Raw genomic sequence first — 17609 nt, 5'->3', positions numbered from 1 at the left:
GTGCATCTTAGTCATCCTCTCTTGGTGACAACGGTGGGAGGAAAATGAGGTAAGGATGAGCTCATGGGCTCAACGAGCTCTTATGGTTCAACTGCCCGGCCCACTAAAGTCATCTACGTGATGATGTCAGATGTATGAGAGCGCACAGCAAAATTCAATAGTGGCCCTACAGTGAAGTCCAGAAGCATTTGGAGTTTCTAAGATGGTGTTTTATCCACCATCATGACTGAGTTTGAAGCAAAAGTATCACAAAAATATGGCTTTCACCATTGTATGTAGAGTACCTGTACATCTATACGGAGGTTAATGGGCTATCAAAAACATAAGGATAGCAGGTTAAAAATGTGGTACGTTAAAAAAAAAGACAGCCCTGACAAACTCAACAACATCAAAAAGGCTTGGAAGACCATGAAAAGAAAAGAGAAAAAAACATTTATAACATCGACAGGTCAAGAATACTCTGGGGAAGGTCGGCATGACATTGTCAAAATCAAAAGCAGTCAAAGGAGATCAGAAAAGATTTATGTAAAAAAAAAAAAAAAGCCTCCCATGCTGTGAAATAATTTTTTCTTTAACTAGAAGTAAATACAATGATGAGAAGGGGGGGGGGGGAGTATACAATCTGCAACATTTCTCCTCGACGGGTACCATTATCACCTCTTTTGATTTGCACAAATCTACGCCATTTCGTTTTGTAGTAACGCTCCATTAAAAAGTCATGCTAGCATGTAGCAGCCATGGCTAACGTCGGCTTGTTTGCAGTGCTAATGCTAGCTTAATACTGGTGGCGGTGCAGTTTTGTTGAAGCTAACATGATTTCTCTTTGAATTTGTGAACCATGCACTGTTCGTCTTTATTCTTTGTGTGATAGGACGGAAGAATGTCAGAGACCTGTTCTCCTTTAAATATTGTATTTTGCATTCATGGTGCTGTATAAAGTATCAAACTATTCCTCCACATCACATCTATATACAGTACACATACAATATGTCAATTCTGCACACTGATAAATGTCACTTCAAGTTAAGAAAAAAAATGACTTTTGGCTCATTTGTGCAGGAAAATGGCAAGTGGCCAGTCGAAATGTTACCGCGTCTCCACTTGCATGTCAGTGTCAGTGGAAATCGGTTTGGATACTGAGAGGAAAGAGTGGATGGCAGCAGAGGGGCGGCGGCGCTGGGCTCGCTGTTGCGTGACCAAGGAGCCCCTGGTTAAAAATACAACAAACCAAATAAAAGATTTATTCCTTGCGAGAGCCGAGAGCCGCCTCCTCTTGAGCGGAGGCAGAGGCTACCTATGGCCACCTGCACGGGGCCCACGGACCTCTCCAGCTCCTTTTAAAAGCAAGCCTGCATAGATAATGCATGTCGCTTATGCTGGCACACGAATATCGATGGAGGCGATATTCATGGATTCACAGTGATTCTCACTAAAGCGCGATTCATTTCCATCATGAACTAATTCGACATTTATGAAGACCAATTAAAAAAAGCAGGTGAGATGGCCGTGAGAAGCCCTTCCTCCATTCTCCTGTCACCCCTTGGGTCGAGGCTGTACGACCTCCGCACCCCACTTGTCTCCTTTTTAATACGCCGACTCTGAAGGCAATAGCTGGCGCACCTGGCTGATTATGGCCTACACCGCAGCGTTGTCAAGTAGATTAGAACAAAATGTGCCCTACGTGCCACGCGTTACAGCTTTGGCGGCCTTGCGGTTGGCCTCGCTAATATGCGTGGTGTTATCAATATCCCACTGACAGTATTCAGTTAGTTCGACGGTGACAGTCAACGCAGAAATTGCGTGGAAATGCTTAAATCATTTCAGTGAAATTATAATCCATTTCCTGATATGGTAGTCAGTTGGTATACATGGATATATTTGCAATGTAAAGTCGGAGGTGGGATTTGAACCTGCAACCTCCTGGGTTACTGGACAATGCACTTAACAACTGTGCCACTGAGCAGTATCAGACACCCAGCAATGATGATCAGTTGTATGTATGGAAGTGGGCGTGGAAAGTGGTACTTAGAAAAAGTTCAATGTCAGTCTCATTGAAAATTAATTTTAAAAAGTTGATATTTAATATTAAATTGTGAGAATACTGTTAGCAATGTGGAATCAGACGATATACTGTATACCCCGGGAGGCGGGAATTTTTGAAGCAAGTGAATGGTGTAAATCGGAAGTATTATGTGGGAGTTGTTTCACGGCAAAAAAAAAGTGTGGAGAATAAAAATCACAACATTAGGATTCCCACAACCAGAGAACATTCCATTGTTAGTGTTTAAAGTTGCCCTTAAATGTTCTGACCAATGAGGTTGTTCAATTCGGAATTTTACCAAAGTCTGATTATTATTTATTTATTACAAATTATTTACCGGTAGCATCGTTTGTCTATTTATGGCAGCTACAGTCTAAAAACAGTTGGGTCAAAAATATCCCAAATATTAGTTAAAAATTGACAGATTCTCTACTTGGGTAAATTATTTGACCCAACATTGGGTCATAAAAATGGTCATATTGTATAAAACAACCCGGAAAGTTGGGTGCAAAAAATACAAATAAAAATACAGAAAATTGGGTCAAATTGGCCCAAGTAGAGGATCTACAAGTAGGGACATTTTGTTGAAAACAATCCGGAAAGTTGGGTCAGATCCTCTAGCCTAGCATTTGGCAAGCCACTTCCTTGAAAAAAAAAAGGGTCAGGACAGGCGTCCATAGACAGCAATTCGGCCCCGGCCGAAAACAGGCCGGCCAATCAATTTCGTCTATTTGATTATCAATTGACGTCGTCTTCATGAGCAACGTCACCCTTCATTCTTCAAGTTTTTCCCGCAACAACGACATAAGTCATCCACTACTGTCTCTCTTCGGCTAATTTGACTCAACTTTGGGATAAAAATGGGGTCCTTTTGTATAAAACAACCCACAAAGATCGGTCAGCTCTTCTTCTTTGGTCAATTTTCACCCAACTTCCAAAAAGAAGAACATTTTGTGTAAAACAACCCAGAAAGTTGAGTCAGATCCTCTACTTGGGTTAATTTGACCCAACTTTCTGGGTTTTTATGCAAAAAAACAACAAAAAAAAAAACCAACATAAAACATATTGGTCTATCTTGAACATACAAGTATGTACTAAATGTGTGCTTTGGCTAAATTCGAATTGTGAAACAATGTTCTAGTGTTGTTTTCACGGTAGAGAATGATGTGCAAATTGAAAAATAAAAGCCTCACACATTTGAGAGCATATCGTAAAAAATGTTGCCCAGGGCAGGATGATGATGATGACTATGTTATTAAAAAACCTGGGAACCGCTAAATTGTGACAAAAAAGGCAGAATATGTCCTTTCAGTTAATCTTTTTAGATTTCAATGTTAACATTGGACCATTCCATCAGAAATAATGATTGAGTTTTGAAATTGAACCAGAACCGTTATTGTTATTGCAACAAAATTGTTGATCATCATCCTGGAATTAATTGACTTTCTACTGTATGCTTACAAATGTGTTGTGTTTTCTCTTTTTGTTAGAAGGTCTTAAAGTGCAAATAAATGATACAATTGGAGGCTTTCTTTTTCTTTTTTTTATCAGCAGACAGAAAGAAGCAGCCATGGAGAAAGATGGAGCAGATAAAGGCTTAATATTAGGAGTGCAACGGCTACGATAGAAGGACAACTAAGGCCAGGCTGAAGAAAACAAGCTAGTCTTTGGTATCATAAAAGATTACCTGGACATAAGGCATGCAATAACAAGAGGGCTGAGGGGAACACAAAGTGCTGCATTGTGCTGCATGTGTTCTTTAGTACATGAAACCATCTTGAGCAGCAATCCGCCCTGCTGTTCAACTTTGGGCCTCATAACAGCACTCAGCAATCAGCGACCCAACAGCATTAACGGCATTGTCAAAGACGGTCGAGCTGGCTTGGAGTGACTTTTCCGAGACCCGTGCAAGTCTGTTGTGTGCTCTTCATTTAGTTCAAATAAACCAAAGAGGGTGACCCTGAGGTAGACAACCAACATGCCGACAAAATGCCTCGACAGGGCTGCCACAGGGCACTACCCTTTGCCCTGTTTCATTTCGCCAATCCATGTTTTTATTACCACCGCCAAAATGTTCCAATGTCAAGAACTGTAAAGAACTACTGAGCGTTCCGAACCAAAAAGAAGACCAGACAAGGAAACAGCGATTAGGCCCAAGAGCCCAGTCGATGATATCAGGGATCTGCCCGTCTGTGTATTCGGTGAGCTGGTCAACATTGTAGGACGGCGCTAAGCCATGCGTACATTTAAGGACAAGTGGAAGCATTTTCAAATCAATGCTTTTGTTTTACTGGGAGTTAGATGAGGCGTATAGATCATAGTCTGCCGCAAGAGAGCTGCAGCCGAGAGCCCTGCTAACGGCTAACACACTGTCGATCATTGGTCAAACTAAGGGAATGCATATGTGAAGATCCAAGTCGTACAGCAAATGCAAAGTACAGAAAGTAAAGCAGTGGCTGAGAGTACCCTCGTATGAATTGTGACAAACTATTCTTACTTGGTGCACCGATTACAATTTTCTGGCCGATCACTGATCTTTAAAATGTCTGACCACGAATCTTGATTTTCGCTGAACCCGATTTTTCTTGTTTAAGTGTAAAAACGTTAAACAATACCTGTAAAACAACACAAATGGTTTGTTTTGACTGCACATGAAGTAGTAAAGTAAAAATAAAAACGAAAAGCCTACATTGGTCATCTCATGGCAGAAGAAAATGGTGGCGGACTTTTTCAGACCTCTGCGGTGAGATATGAGATTGGTGCACAAGATTGTTTTTATTTTAAGGGATCGGCCAATTAATGATCCTACAAAATGAAGGAATTTGGCACCGATTCCAATCCCGGCCCATCAATTGGTGCAATTCTTATGCCGCTGTCCAAACCAGTTAATTTTGCCGTTCATGTGAAACATCCATCCATCAATCCACTTCATACAGTACTAGGGATGTAACGATATCCAAACGTCACGATACGATATTGTCATGAAAAAAGATTTGCTGATATGACTGATTTATGAGTGTGATAACTATTGTATTGTAGTATGTCCAGTTAGAACATAGTTTTGTTCATGTGAGCAATAAGTAGACCAGGTTTTCTCTTTGGACTGCTTAATTCATAATAGTAATAGTCATAATTATGCATATAGTTCAAATAGTAAAGGTAACGTTGACCTCAATGTCCGTGAATGACCTACATTCACTAATAACACACGCACATGGTCAATCGATTATATGATTATATATATTATATGTGTTACATTTCCTTTTATTTGGTCATTAGCGGGGGTCTTAAATGTAGGAGGCTCAAACATGTCTAATCAAAATTAAACTGCACTAATAAACTAACCACCAGAGGGTGCCGGACTGCGCAAATGAAAAACAACCTGGCCTTTTTAGCAAATGTGCAGCTTTTAATATCTCAACATGACAACAACGATATCAGGATAATTTTCATTATCGTTACATCCTATAAAGTACTTCCTCATTAGGGTCATGTGAACTGGAGCGTGGTGGCGTATACCCTGGACTGGTCGCTCATCATTCACAGCGCACATATCGATTAGCAACCATTCATACAGTCTCCGACTAAACTGTTTTTGCAAAGAACATGACCTCCAAGCCTAGATTCAATACTCGACACGAAAGCACAAACAATACAGCTAATATACGATCCTGCGAGGTTCCTCTTTGACCTGGCAAAGAATCAGTGATGCTTTATTGACACCAGGGGAGCTATTATTGACTTAAGGACAAAGATACAGCATTCTTGAACCCTTAACACACCATTGCACTCACACAGACTCAGCACAAGGAGGGCTCTGTCCCATCATCATTTCCCCATTGGGTTATGATTGACCCCTGCCTGATAGAGTGCAGGTGTACTGACCAGCTGTTTATCTGGAAATGCTCAATCGATGACCTCTCAGTTAAAGGAGCACACGAGTGCAGTAAGACTGTATCCCCCCCCCCCCCCCCCCCAAAAAAAAGTGACAAATGCTGGATTTCTAAATGGTAAACGGACTGCTCATTCTATAGCGTTTACACCGTATGGTGCAAAAAGCACTTTGCAATGCCTCCCATTAACACACCAGTGGTTGACTGCTGCCAATTGGGGTTCAGCAGCTCAAGGACACTTCGACATGATCACCAGGGGTGTGGATCGAACCCACAACCTCGCGGATGGGAGACAGCCAATCTACCACTGAGCCATGCCGCCCAGATTTCTGATCATTTATATTCATCATACACATGGTGTATTACAATTTTCTCATTTTTAAATGGCTGATCAACAACAACACCGGCAGAATTCTTGTGAAATGAGGCATCATTGATTATTGCATTTCATTTGCAATGAAACATTTGTATCGATTCAGCTCCAACTTGAATTATCCTGAAAAACACCGTAGTGCTAGTATAAAGCTGAGGATCTTCTATTACATTACATAACAAACATGCCTTCTTTTCAGGTTTGACTTAGAAATGCCTCAGTCCAGAGCCAGTCGTAAAGTTTAAAAATACCCTTGGCTTGATACTGTTATATTTCCATCATTTTTTATTACGGAGTCTTCAATCAAATGTGAGAGATGGAAAATTAAAGCGGGATTGGTCCATATGGGACTTGAAGCGGCTTTCATAGGTATCACAAAAGTTTCAAAAACTTTACCTATCTACAACATTGAACTTTATTGATTGTTCTGTTGGAGTATCAATAGACAAGACATAAGGTTGAAAAGTTCACCCATCTCTCCTCTGGACCTAATTAGAGCTGAAGGTCAACGTTCCTATCGGTTTATTGCCTTTACGGATTAAAGTGTGTACTTGCAAGCTGCGGACACAGTTTGCGTCTTTCTGCCCCCCCCCCACCCCCACATTTCAAAAAGCTTTTATATTCATATTTACAATATCCCCCCAAACAAATTCAAATGGCCGTTATCTTCAAGTAACCAGACAGCGAGAGACATATTAGAAAAGAAATGAAACAAAATGTTGTGTGACTAAAGCATTTTCTTCGGCATAACTTTTCCATTTAACTGAGTTTAATCAGGTATCGAAATGGAGTGCTGAATGGTTCTTTAAAGCTGAAGCAGGCTGGGCTGCTGCGCGACTGGTAATTAAATGGAATAATAATTAGCTGCGCGCGGGGGGGAGAGAGAGCGGGGGAGCGAGGGCAACGAGTTTGAAGGAGCGGCGCAGAAACACGAATGCAAACAAAAGCGCCTCGTTGAAATTAAACAGCGAGATGTGAGCAAGCGTTAAAACGGGCGACAACGCCCTCTCCAGATGTCGAAGCATTGACCAGATGTCTGCTTACTTCTAATCACGCGTATTAAAATGAGAGCCGGGATCGAGGGGTCAATATGCGCGGGAACACACGAGGAAGTGAGAATAAATCATGACAAGAAGAAAAAGCTGGGTGACGTTCAAAGCAGAGCGCGAGCAAATGTGTGCTCACAGGCAGCAAAAAGTAACACTTTCGTTTGAAATGAGTCTGCCTGCTGCTTTTGCCATGTGACTTGGAAACCAAAAAATCCACTTAACACTAAAGCTCAACAGGGCAGCAGGAGCAATCGTAGGTAGCTGGCCTTTTGCCACTTTTCTTGTCAAAGTGACTTTGTGTTTGTAAAACGACTGGTCAAGAGGTTTAGTAGCACTACGGAAAAATTAATTTCCTGTTAATTTATAGGGAAGAAAAAGATATTAAATGTTTTTATGAATCGATATCACACTTGAAAAGGAAAATCGATTCGATATTGATTATTCGATTTTTTAAACCCAGCCCTAAGTAATACACAATTTACTCGAGTATAAAACTAGATAGCTTTAGCTTATTCGACATAACGTCACGTACCACAACGGTACGTGACGCTATCTACCTGCATAAAGTTATACGGTGAACAACTGAACTGTATGGAATGCTTAAATAAAGCAAAATTGCGAGAAGGCAAGTCAAAATGTGTTTCGAGGATCAATACAGAAAAAAAAATTATCACTATCCGGCGTCCGCTATTTTGATTGTTTACTTTCGCCTCAAACACTTTCAGGTCCGAACTGGGAAAAAACAATTGGGATAAATCCGCTTTCCGACCTTCCTTGAATGCAACATAACAAATGTAACAAGAAGCACAAAAAAAAGCAAGATATATCATGAAACCAAAACCAAATACAAAAACACACACCATGACATGAAAATTAAAAGCTGGTTTACAATAAAGTGTTGAAACAAGGTAGGACAAGGCTGCATTTTTCCTACGTAATAAACAACAAACAAGAACAGTATAGGAGTATGTGTTGAACCGATTAGTTGAATCGTCGACTTTATGACTCTGAATCGACATTTAAAGCCTGAAGCCGGCTAATTACATTTTTGCCACTTTTTCTCTTCTGCAAATTGGCAAATTTACAGAGAAATTGACTTGCCTGTCTGTTTCTGTCGGCAGTCATATGCTACAAATGTGAGGAAATATATGCAAATCTATCCTCAAATACAATAAAATCACAAGGATGTAGGGAAGCAAGACACAACAATTTAAATGTATTATGCAATACATGGATGTCCTGAATGTCCATGGCAACATTGTTGCCGGTGCCACCGGCACCGCAGGGCATCACCTCGACGCCCTGTCAACTCCGGCAAGGTCTCCTCTCCTTCTACTGAGTCTGGGGTACACTCCCCTGAAGTCAAACAAACAAGAAAACAGCAAAGTGGCGCATCTGTAATCACCTTCGCTACATCCAGGCTCACACTCAAGCTCAGGGCTTTTCATTTCCTGTGCTTTCAATTTGTTTTCACAGCAGTTTTGAGCAAATTGAATTTGTTAATTAAAGCAGCAAAATGAAATGCTGAGCATTATTGACGAGATGCTAATTGGGTTAGTGTGGAAATTAGACATGGGGGGGGGGGGCTAATGGGAGGGTTGAGGGGAGAGGGCGTTTTGGGGTTTCACTCGTAGGACAAATCACATTACAGAAGAGCACAAGCAAGGCTCTATGTCAAGTGGGTCCACTGTGGCGAGTCCTATAGCCGGGTAGAACTATTTCTTATTAGTCACAATTTTTTAAATTACTTATATAGTTTTGCTGAAATAATTAATAACAATTTGAATTTTTTTTAGGATAGCGTAATGCTTCACGTAGCATGGGCTCCCCAGCACCTCCTGACGTGCACTTTGCTTGCTTAATTTATTCTGTGTATCCTCCCTTGCTAATACAGCCATCAGCGCATCACACACAATCGAGTATTAAACCTCATTGCTTAACTATCTCATTGAGTCCAAGGAGGCTTTGCTGAGCTCAGTACTGAGCCGCGTGTCTCCCTGCAGGCATGTTGGCCCACTGCACTGCTAATGAGGAGGATTCGCTCATTTGGCTCATTTGTGAGCCGCACGGGTGAAGGACAGAGGTGTTGGGTTGACAGGGCGATAAGGACTGAGGGACAGCGGGTGGGAAAGGAGAGCAAAGCGAGCCGTAGAAACTTAGACTTAGAAGAGGCAAAGAGAAAAGGAGGGAGTACCCCCCCCCCTTTTTTTTTTGGGAGAGCGCAGTGGGAGAGGAGACAGGGTGGGGTAATAGGCTGTGGAGCAGTTGAATTAGGGGGGTGATTAAAGCACTAATTATAGAGTGGAACTTCATTGATAAGGTGTCAGACTTACTAGAATGGGCACTATAATGTTGTAAATTCACATAATTTGTGAATGGGGAGTGTTTATGTTAATAAATGTCGCCCGTGAAAAGTGACCGACAAATTCCACTTGGCTTTACTCGCGTCAGTTTGGGTGGTCGATTTTTTTTTACTTCCTGTATTTACTTCTTTGCATGTGGATGTTTTTTTATTCTTGGGAGATGAGGGCAGCAATAAAATGTACTGCAGCAAAGTGGAGAATGTGGAGGAAATGCAACGTGTTAAGGTAAAATTAGCGTATGGGATTTTGAGTCACCTCAACCAAAAAGTATTCAGCTGTGTTATCAGGTTAGAACACATGAAATATCTCTTGTCCAGGTATTAGAGAATTAGGCTAGTAGGACTACATTTCCCATGATTCTAGAGATGAAATGGGGATAAGCTTGAGAACACAAATGTGAATGTGAAGGTAAATGGAAAGGAATTTAACAGTTAAATTCCTTTTTAATTGGTTTATCCAATGACTTGCTAAGATAACGGTGTGATTGACATACACAATGCCCAAACAATTGGTTTGCTGACTGTACTACAATAAAAAAATAATAATAATAATAAATAAAAATAAATACATAAATACATTTTTTTTAAATTTAAACAATAATAATAAAAATAAATACATAAATAAAAAAAATATTAATTAAAACAATAATAATAAAAAATAAATAAATAAATAAAAGGGGACGCTGCTTCGTGACCTGTGTAAAAGTGTGACAAAACAGGACACAATGATCAAAATGGGGCCGTGTGCCTTAGTACCTTATTTTTCACTTGATATGCAGACAAGAATGTGTTAATAAATTGTTCCCAGAATTTTTTTTTTTCATAACTGTCATGGTCCGTTAATTCCAAGTATTATAGCGACCAAAAGGAAGTATGGAAACAACTAACAACAATTCTTGTGCAAGCAACACTGAGCTCCCTAGTAGCTTATATTTCCTGCCCTTATTATGCATGCTCATTAATTTGTTATTGGATAAGGTGTCAGCTGAACAAAGCATTTTCATGTTGAAGGCTAAGACGTGCATTGCTGTTAATAAAGTGGAAATTTAATTTGGATGGAGAGAAAATGCAAGTCTAACATTTTGGTTGTTTAATTTGCATAAACCTGGTGGCACTGACGCTGCCATCCCTCCACTTGAATCTTTTGGACTGGTTGTTAACACTCGTTGACCGTTTTTATGCGGACGCCTGTACACAGTGATGTTCTCTTTGATTTTCCGTTGATTTTGTGAGCCAAAGCACATTCTTTCCCAAGGTTACATAGTTGTCCTTGAACCACACTGTCAAACAGACGGAACACACTGTACAGCCTTTCGACAAAATTTCAATTTGGAACAGTTGTCTCCCATAATAACCCATTTGGAGAGGGCAAATTTGAATCCTATTCATAGCCCCCATTAGCAAATGTCCTTATCCAGGAGAGTGCACTCGGCAATGCGAATCAACCTGAAAGGGATTGAATTGTTTGGTGCCACTGTCTTTCATGCTGCCGGTAAATACATCTATCTTGTTCATAACAATTTGCGGCTCTGTGTTTGGCAATCAAAAAAAAAGGATACATTTGCAGGAGATATGAGAGCCGTTCTTTTGAGAGAGCTGATTACAGCAGACACCATCTGCGTGGAGCACACAGCTGCCTGCCTCATCAGAATACCTAATATTCCAATGGAGGGGCCCTAAGTACCTGGCAAACCCAAGTAGATAGATAACAAAGAGCCTATTAAATAACAGACAGAGTGGCTCTAGGAGGTAGTGGTGGTGGGGTGGATGGGAATTCGTCTTTTAGCTCATCACGCACTCAGAGATGAGATAGCCCAGAGTTCTAATTAAAATTCTCATCGCCGTGGAAGGTGGTAATTTTGATCTGAGGAAGAGTGGTAAGTTTAATGTGGAAAGGCTGTGCAAGACAAACTGACCCCTCGCTCACTCTCGCGGCTCATTCGATCCAAATCAATGCTATCTGTCCAACCTGGGAGATGCTCTTTGCCCTTGTTTTGCCCTCCAATTCATGAGGGGGCCACCTTCATTTCCAAAACATCCCACAGAGATAATATCAATCAAGGAATGATTGTGAACACAAATAGATATGTCCATTTTCTCAATAAAAAAAATCTCATGAGTAATGAATTTTTGTTTTCACAAACCTTAATTTACAATAAAACATTCAGTCCAAAATACTATTGAGCCAAGGTTGTGTTTTCATAACCATGGATTTGTACATTGGTTTCTACAAGAAAGTTTTTCGTTTTTCATTTGATGTGAATCCACATATAGACAGTGTCATGGGAACAAAATATAATTATAAAGTTGTAAAACCCCTGTCAAATCTAATCCAATTTGATGATGGATATGCAGGGTCAAAGCGGTATTGCCAAACCAAGTGCAGGAAAATGGCATTAAGCATGTTCAGACATTTGTATCTATACCGAATCCCATCAGAACAGTTTAATCTGTTGGCTTATGCATAATCATATTACATTTTGTTCCCATGGGTTCAGAACAAACTTGTGAATGAAACTTTTCCTCCCTTACACTGTTAAGATCCATTAGTAATGGTTACATTACCCAATGAATTTGTAAATTATTGATTTCGTTTGTTAAACCTTTGGTGGAGGTCTGTTTGCTTGTTTAGCTGTTATAGACTTTATATGCCAAACAATGAACTAGCCAGCTCACTAATCAAATGCCAACTGATTAATCAACCGGCCAACCAACTATTCATTGAAAACCAACCAATTGTATGACCAACCAGCCAGCCAATCAATCAATCAAACCAACTAATCCATTATTTAACTAAGTGAACTTCAATTAACTGATGATCAACCGACCAACTGACCGACCAACCAACCCAATAAGACATGGACTAATCAAAGATTCATTAACCAACAACCCAACTATCTGCCTGACCACCAAGAAAATAATTGGTAGAGCTATCACAGAAAAAACAACTGGCCAGTTAACCAACCAAGCAAACTCCAATCACTAAACTAACTGAGCAACCTTTCACTGACCAATCAGCTAACCACAAAAACTCATCACTCAACTAACCAAACGATCATTCACTGAACAGTTAAATCAACCAACCAACCAAACATAAATTCCCTGACTAACCAGCCAAACCATTAGATGAACTAAAACTATCAAACATTCATAGGGCAGCCTTTTCTATAATCAGCCATAGTCTAACTAACATCTCTATCAATGAATAAATCAATTAAACCAACACATTGGTCATCATATTTCATCAATACATCATATTTCTCTGAACAACCATCCAGCTGTCTGTGTGACTAACCCATCCATCAACAAACTGACAAACTACTCACTGACCGACCAACCAACAATGTGTCTAACCAATCTATCAGTGCACTAACCAATCAACCACACGACCAACTGTTCGCTGAACAATCAACCGACCATCTGGCCTTCCAATCAGCTAACTAACCAACCAACTGACCAGTGGTTCACTGACCAATAACTAGTTATCCGTACAAGAAATTCATCAATCAACAAACCAAACAACCATTTAATCACCAAGCAAGCAACTCAGTGTCTAACCAACCTATTAGTAAACTATGATGGATTAATCTATTAACCAACCAATCAGTCACTGAATAACCAAATGACCACCTGGCCAATTGTGTCAGCAGCAAGCAAATTAACCAACCAACTCACCAACCATTTATTGACCACCCAACTGTCTTCGTAACCAACCTATAATAAAAAATTTTTTATAGAGCAACCACTCGCTAACCAACCAATCAATGTTCTGTCTAACCAACTTATTAGTCAACTAAACAATAAATTGTTCACAAACAAAATGAATGTCTGGCCATCAAACTAAATCCAAAAAGTTCTTGACAAATCAACAGTCGCAGCAAACCCATCAATTACCTAACTTACCAACCATTCACTGACCAATAAACCGAACAGCTGACCAACCAACCTACCAGTCAACTAAATGACTATCCCACTGTCAAACCCATCCTACCCAAGAAGAAGCAAGCAAGAGCGATAGTTCATCTATTTCCTTTGAGGAGTGAGGTTAAATTAAGTCTTATATTTGATTGCACACTGCACCTGTAAACAAGCGTCATTATGTACAACAGTTTTTTTTTACAGATTACATTGTCGTTGAAAGGGATTGTTGGAAGGCCAGGGAGGTCAAACAGTAATTACATGCGCTCTCTCAAATTGCTCTTTTGTTTTGCTAGTCATGTTTACCGTGGCGCTTTTATTTATCTCGCCATCTAATAGTCATTGCTCCTGTGCTCCCGCTCTCTTGCATTTCCCCCTTTCTCTGTCCTTTTTTTACAGCTCATTACCCCAAAACAATTATACGCTACTAGAAAGCCTCTCAGTGGCAGCCTGCTGCTTCTTCTGCTGCTGGCTAAAATAAAAACACTCAGTGCGGAGGCAAGACGATGGATCACGGTGTCAACACCAAAGTTATCATCACCTTGCTTGATTTATTTTTCTGCAGTGCTTTTTTTTTCTTCCCTAAATGCACTTTGCAAACACACACAAAGACACAGACGTGCAATGTTTTCTCACATGAGGATGCTTGGGGTGGTGTTAGCGGCTCAAGTGAATGACCATCAATCGAACAGAAAGCCTTTAGAAAAGCTGTTAAATTAAACAACCAATTTCGGCTTGTAAGTGAATGGTGAGATGTTGGTTGTCGATAACCTGCTGTGAGACAGAAGGGCGTACTTTCATAATACCACATTCTTATGTATTAGTCTGTCGGCCTTAAACTTTTGCCCATTGCAGAGGGAAAACAACAGAGTCACGCCGCATGTGAGACTAAAACTGCTACTTACTGTCTAATTAAACTGAAAAGTGTTGGTATTCAAAGAAGCACACGATAAAGTATAAATATCTCGGGGTCAAACATTAAGAATTCTTTCAGTTAGTCTTTCCCATGGCCGCAAAAACAGACGCTTTAATTGCCATAAATACACTCTAATTAACAGGCCAGAGATCTTGTGATGATTTCTTGTTCCTATTCTGCCCACACTTAAGAGCAAAAACCACCATTTACAGTTCACTGTAGTTAGTGGTTAATTGTAAGTGCTTGAGTAAAAGATTGAGGCGGGTTGTACGCAGCAGATGGTAATACCTCAGAGGTAAACCTCCTCTCTCCCGTCATACGTGTTTGCCAATACAGCTTACAAAGACGCAACCCAGGGGTGCACTGATGATGGGAAACCTTTGCTGGGATCAAACACTCAAACGAACGGTGCACACTGCCATCTTCAAGTCCGCTCCACAGAGGGACTTCCGTATAAACCGGTTGCTCCCGTGCATCTCTTTGCCCTGACTCACCTCAGGTCTAACTCTACTGTTTGAATCTAACTTCAGAAGACCTTTTAATTAATTAATGATCGTTTTCAGTGGGTCAAATGCTTGGGGGTTAATTGGGCACTTGGTGAATTTACCTGTATGGAAGGAAGAGAATTATTTAGAGACCATAGGTCTCAAACTCCGGTCCTTGAGGGCCACAGTCCTTCATGTTTTAGAGGTTTTCCTAAGACCTACGGTTTAGACTGAGCTAGCCTATTGAATCGGCATGTTGAGACCTTTTCATGCCAAATGCAGTCCTTTTTCATTATTGCAGGGTTATCAACCATCCCACAATCCAATCAACCAATTAGGTAACCAATCATCAATCTATGACAGATCAACAAACCAACACAACGGTCAACCAAACGTTGGAAACCAATTAACCAATCTACCAATGCACCAACCTATCAATTGCCAAGCCAGTCAACTACCAGAGAACCAGACAATTAATCAACCAATCAAACAAGATTACCAACTCACCAACCAACCATATGCTTGGCAAATGACACATAATCAAAACACCAGAGGTGGGCATGTCCGTCAGTCCGTCACAGATAGGCGGCCATTTTTCTGACAAATGATGAAAAAAGAAAAAAAAGAAAAGAAGATCAAGCACTGACGGAAGCGGGTTTTTGTTTGACGGTGTTAGCGTCACTAACCGGCCGTTTTGTTGATAAATGACAGACTGACAGAATGCCCACCATTGTCTGTTGGTCCTCAAGTAGTGGTGACGAAGTGATGATGGCAGTATGGTTACAATAAAATGATGGACTGATGATTACAGTTTGGCTTGAAAAAAATGACGGCCTGACGATGACAGCAGGGCGCTCATTTTGTAAATTGCCCACCTCTGCAAAATGACAACATTAACTGTAGACATTGCAGAATTGTTACTGTCTAATTTTACATCTGTTTCTCCATAAAGTCCAGGGCCTGATTTATCAAGATCACCAAATTGGGTACTTAATTGTCTGTTCACAAATCTAAAAGTTTGTGCAGGTGGTTGGTGACTAAAATTGTCAATATTAACTGAGTGCACAAAATAGCGCACGTTAACGTAGCGTATTTTCCAAATGCAATCCTGGTTTCAAATTTGGGCCCATATTTGCACCTGCAAACATTTAGTACATCATGCCCTCAGTGTTTACTGTGTGTGTGTGTGTGTGTGTGTTTTAATGGAGTGGATTTTTGGTGCTTTCTATTTGCTCTTATTCATTTTGTAAACAGTTGTTTGTCTGACCAAATTGCATTGAATCACCATGTAAATGTATCAGCGCACCGACTTCTAAGTGAAATAAAGATAAGGTTTTCCCAAAAAAAAAAAAAAAAGTGTTTTCACAGACCATCATTGGGCGTGTAAAACATGCGCTGTGGACACAACGCATAACGATAAAAGACATCCACTGCTAACTGCTAACAATTCAAGCTGTTCAACTTGAGCATCAACAGTCTCGTCAGCCAGCCGGCCGAGAGCAGTCCGTGTCAGGGATGAGACAAGGCCATAATCCAATTCTGGATTTTACACGGCGTCATGCCTTTGCTTTTGACAGCATGATTGATGTGTATGTAAATGTGCTTTGAGGAAGGCTGTGAGCGGCAAGTTAAAGCAGACATTTAGGGCCGCCCTGTCAAAGATGAATGCAAGGGAGGAAAGAGAGGAGGAATGAATTCAAAATAAAGACAACTATTGATCCATGAAAGGAAGAAGATGGACACCAGAAGAGGCTTGGACAAGACGTCGGCTACCTCTTGAGCATCGTTCAGAATTCATTGTGAGGCAGTTTGACAGCTTCACAAAGGCGGACTATTGGGATCTCTATCGGACATGTTCCAAACCGGAAAAGGTTACTGCCTTTTTAAGTATCCTTTCCATTGTCCTTCCTCACCTTTGATCCGACTCTCCCCTGCGCTGTTCTGTGATTTAATAGAGACGAAAGCGCTGAAGCCGAGACTAAATATGGAATAAAATTCTCCTGAAGACAATGAGCTGTGTGCAAAAGTGAATAACCGGCATACCTCCTGCAACATGTGAACCGTGAAATTTAGCAACTTCAGTGGGTGACTGAAGTGGGGAATCTCAAACGTGCGCACCTGTTTCCACAGCAACCGAGGAAGAGGGTGAAAAGGATGGAGTTGGAAAGAATCGTCTCATTGCTCATACAAACATCTTGCAATCATCAGTCATTGGGCCGAGTCCTTCCTTTACAACTTGGTATGCAGGCACTGGACTGTGTAAGTGGCACAAGTAATCCATTATCCAAAGCAGCAGGCTGGATGCATTTATTTTCTGTCCTTCATGACGGACAGTTGTGTTGATGTTGACTTGAAATGATTGGACAAAATCCATCGATAACTGTGACGCATTTGACAAGTGACTGTTTTGTGACACTAGCAACTTTTGAATTGAATAGATGAGTGATGTCCAATATGTTGCACTTATACACACTATTGGGAACAGCATTTGGCCGGATTTGGACTTTTCAGGTTTACTTTGCTCACTATAAGTTGGCACTGTCAGTTTTCAACTTAAAACTTCACTTAAACC

At 40.6% G+C, this 17609-nt stretch overlaps 1 protein-coding gene across 1 annotated transcript in view; it reads right to left on the bottom strand.

Annotated features, from left to right (window-relative positions):
* Positions 1 to 17609, bottom strand: part of agbl4 (AGBL carboxypeptidase 4) — a 299306-nt gene that overhangs the window by 95629 nt on the left and 186068 nt on the right. The window lies entirely within an intron of this gene.

This window comes from Leptonotus elevatus, chromosome 11, assembly GCF_054856555.1.
Source record: "Leptonotus elevatus isolate MCC_2025b chromosome 11, RoL_Lele_1.0, whole genome shotgun sequence".
NCBI lineage: Eukaryota > Metazoa > Chordata > Actinopteri > Syngnathiformes > Syngnathidae > Leptonotus > Leptonotus elevatus.
The sequence above is the reverse complement of the archived record's forward strand: the minus strand, read 5'-3'. Positions and strand labels throughout refer to the sequence as shown.